Here is a 4,010-nt window from a genome sequence, read left to right on the forward strand (position 1 = left end):
GTACAGATACAGAGAACAGCATACGATAAAAAGCATAATAAATAGCCGAATAAAACCCTTCTAAAACAGAATATGCCAAAAACAGACAACAGATAAAAACTATTTAAAGCAATAACAACAATAAAATGTCACAGCTCAGCATGTGTTAAAAGCCAGTGCAAAAAGATGTGTTTTTAAAAGTGATTTAAAGCTCTCAATAGAGGTAGCTGCTCTAATGTTGAGAGGAAGAGAGTTCCAGAGCTTAGGACCTGCTACTGAAAAAGCTCTGTCCCCTCTGGTTTTCAGTCTGGACCTTGGACAGTCTAAAAGCAACTGGTCAGTAGACCTAAGTGCTCTGACTGGAGTGTGCAAAATAAGCATATCAGATAAATACGATGGTGCCTGAAGACTGATCAAGGTCACAGTACAATGAGTTACAATAGTACAGGTGATTTGTGATCAGGGAATGCACTACTTTTTCCAGTTGGCTAGGGGGCAGGTAAGGCTTGACCTTCCCAAGAAGTCTGAGCTGAAAGAAGTTTGTTTTTACCACTGAGCTAATCTGTTTATCGAGTTTAAAAGATCTGTCAATAAAAACACCAAGACTTTTTACAAATGGGCAGCAGTTTGAGGATATTGGGCCAAGAGCACTGTTAAAACCAAAGACATCGGGCTCCCCAAAAATTACAACTTCAGTTTTTTGTCATTTAAGTTAAAAAAATTCAGTGACATCCAGTCTTTTACTTCATGTAGACATTTTCTCAGTGCTTCAACTGAGTTTGTTTTGGTATTCAAAGGTAGGTAAATTTGGACGTCATCTGCAAAGCAGTGAAAGGAAATGTATTTTTGGAAGATTGATCCCAGGGGCAGCATATACAGCGAGAACAAGACTGGGCCTAAAATTGAGCCTTAAGGCACCCTGCTGTCAATCGGGGCTTTGTTTGAGTAAAAAGGCCCGAGATTTACAGAAAAAGACCTGTCTGTCAGATATGACTGAAACCACTTCAGAGCTGTGCCTTTAATGCCTGCACAGGACTCGAGTCTGGACAATAAAATCTTGTGGTCAACCGTATCGAACGCTGCAGTCAAATCTAAAAGAACTAGCACAGCAGAGCTACCAGAATCAGAAATTAAAAGAAGATCATTAAAAACTTTTAAAAGAGCAGTTTCTGTACTGTGACAAGATTTAAAACCAGACTGGAATTTTTCAAAGATGTTGTTTGAATTAAGGTGCAATTGAAGTTGGGCATATACCACTTTTTCTAGAACTTTAGATAAAAAAGGAAGCTTAGAAACTGGCCTGTAGTTGGACAAAGCAGAGGGGTCCAAATTGTGCTTTTTCAGGAGGCCTTTCTGTGTGGAGTTTGCATGTTCTCCCCGTGTCTGCATGGGTTCTCTCAGGGTGCTCCGGCTTCCTCCCACCGTCCAAAGACATGCGGACTAGGTTAATTGGTGACCCTAAATTGTCCTTAAATGTGAGCGTGAGTGGTTGTTCGTCTATGTGTGGCACTGCGATGGACTGGCGACCTATCCAGGGTGCACCCCGTCTTTAGCCCGATGCAAGCTGGGATTGGCTCCAGCCCCCCTGTATGCAGGATAAGCGGTTGACGATGGATGGATGTTTATCAAATTTAAAATACAAGGCCCAACAGAGTCAAAAACATCTTTAAAAAGCTTGGCTGGAAGGCTGTCTAATGAGGAGACTGAGGGTCTTAAATTTTGGACCGTCTTTGACAAGTCAGACAAAGGTATTGACAAAAAATCTTCAAAAACAGCTGAACATAAAGGTATAATACTGGGATCTGGCGCAACACAAAGGGTTAAGGCCCGGATAATGGACATCTTATCAGTGAAGAATTTACACAATCTGTCACACAGAAGGGCACTAGGAATAATGCCAGGATGTTCAGGGGGATTGATTATCCTATTTAAAACATTAAAAAGGACATGAGCTTAGTGACAGTTGTTTTGCACAAGGTTTGACATATACTGAGTCTTTGCAGCTTTGACAGCGTACTGGTAGTTAGACAAACAGTCTCTTAAAATCCCCAGAGACACATGAAGTTTGTCTTTTTTCCATTTACTCTCAGCATGGCGACATTTCCTTCTGAAAGCACGAGTAGTGTCATTGTGCCATGGCTCTCCATTTGAGTTTGAGCTCCTGTGCATAAACAGTGCTATTGAGTCAAGGATTTCTATGCACGTGGAGTCAACTCCAACTCAGCTCATCAATGTCCAAATTTGAAAAGGAGGCATCCAGGGACATTAAAGGAGAGGTGTCGAACGCTGCAGCTAAAAGGGAAGCTGTAGATGGATTAATTGCGCGCCGCTGACGCATGGGAATGCACGCTTTGCTTTGAGGGCACGGCAAAGAAACAGAAAACAAGACAGGCATGTGGTCAGAAATACCTGCATCAGAAATGTCCTTTATGGACAGATTTAGGCCATGGGACAAGACCAGGTCCAAAAAATGTCCCTTGTTATGGGTCGGGCAGTTCACAGACTGAGTAAGGTTAAAACAATCTAAAATGTTTAAAAAAAGTCCTTGACCAAAGGCTTAGAAGAAACACAAAAAACGTGAATATTAAAATCATCAACAATTACAAAATGATCATAATTAAGAGCAATGTCTGCCACGAACGCCGAAAAGTCCTTAATAAAATCCTTGTTAAATTTAGGAGGGCGGTAAATGAGCGCGCATAACACTGTTAAGTAAGGTTAATTTCGAAGAGTTGCAGCTCAAAGCTCTTGTATTGTTCACATGGGGTTTTTCTACAGTCAAGACTGGTTTTAAAAACTGTCGCTAGCCCTCCGCCTTTTCCCGTGGTTCGAGGAGAGCTAAAGAAAGAGCATGCCGGAGGAAGAAGCTCTGAGAAGGGGAAGCACTCACCGGGTTGAAGCCACGTCTCCAAAAGAAGCATGCAGTCAAGCTCCCGGGACAAAAAGAGGTCATTTAACATAAGTCTTGTTAGTCAAGGATCTAACATTGATCAGTGCCAACTGAAGAACAGTATCCTCCGTGCGCGAAGATTTGGCTCGAGCCAGTGACCGGAGATTCATTGGATCCACGCCGCGCTTGGCTGCTCGAGGACGCCGGGGAACATAGGTACTCCTCCGCCGTTGCGTGCAGCTGGTCCACAGCGATGACAGCTCCGGGTTGGATCGGGAGAAGCCACCGCTTCCTGGAGTCCGGAGGAGAAAGGACAGCCGGTGAGGGACAGCCGCGTTGAAACCCCGGGCCATTTCTCCGTGTAGACCGCAGGTATGCTCTCTGTACATGAACATGCTGGTCATTAAACACTATATGTAATTTCAAAGGCATAGTAATCCTTTAATAAAGTGGTTCCCAACCTGAGGTCGGGATCGGGGTTTTTTTTTCTTCTCAGATACTGGATGCTTTCATCTCTTTAGGCCTCTAACAGTCTTTCAAATGAAAATGTAAGAGATCGGGCAGACACACATGGGCTGCAGTGGTTTTTTGTCATCTAATAATTGGTCTACGAAATTTCAGAAGATAATGGCCATAACAATTTCCCAAACTACAAATAATCAGACATCCTCCTATTGTTGAATTTGTCTAACCAAGAGTCCAAAACCATGCCATTAAGGAAAAGACAGAAAAGCAGCCAATCTTCCTATTGGCCCAGCAGGAATTTAAAAAATATATGGCATTTATGTATGAAACATGACAGCAATCAACTATCAAAATTGTTCTTTGTGAATGGACTAACAGATTAATAAACGAATCATTTAAGCCTTAGTTCACATTAAGAAGGATCACAAGCTAAAAGGTTGGGAACCAGTAAGATTTTTATTCTGCTAGTGGAGCTTCAGTGCAAGTCCTTGCCTATATAATAGTCCAGGCTACACCTAGCTGCTAAATTGTATCTAATAAATATCTTTTCAGCTGTCTGATCAGTAGTAAGTGTTTGATAGGAGTGTTTGAATTTTGAAACCCCATTTTAATGTGAGTGGAATATATCCATTCAGGTTTTTTTAAATCTATATTACGTGACCCATACATGACATCT

The sequence above is a fragment of the Micropterus salmoides genome, unplaced genomic scaffold (genome assembly GCF_014851395.1).
Source record: "Micropterus salmoides isolate LMB-PRFRI ecotype aquatic unplaced genomic scaffold, ASM1485139v1 Ms_hic_scaffold_3846, whole genome shotgun sequence".
Taxonomy (NCBI): Eukaryota; Metazoa; Chordata; class Actinopteri; order Centrarchiformes; family Centrarchidae; genus Micropterus; species Micropterus salmoides.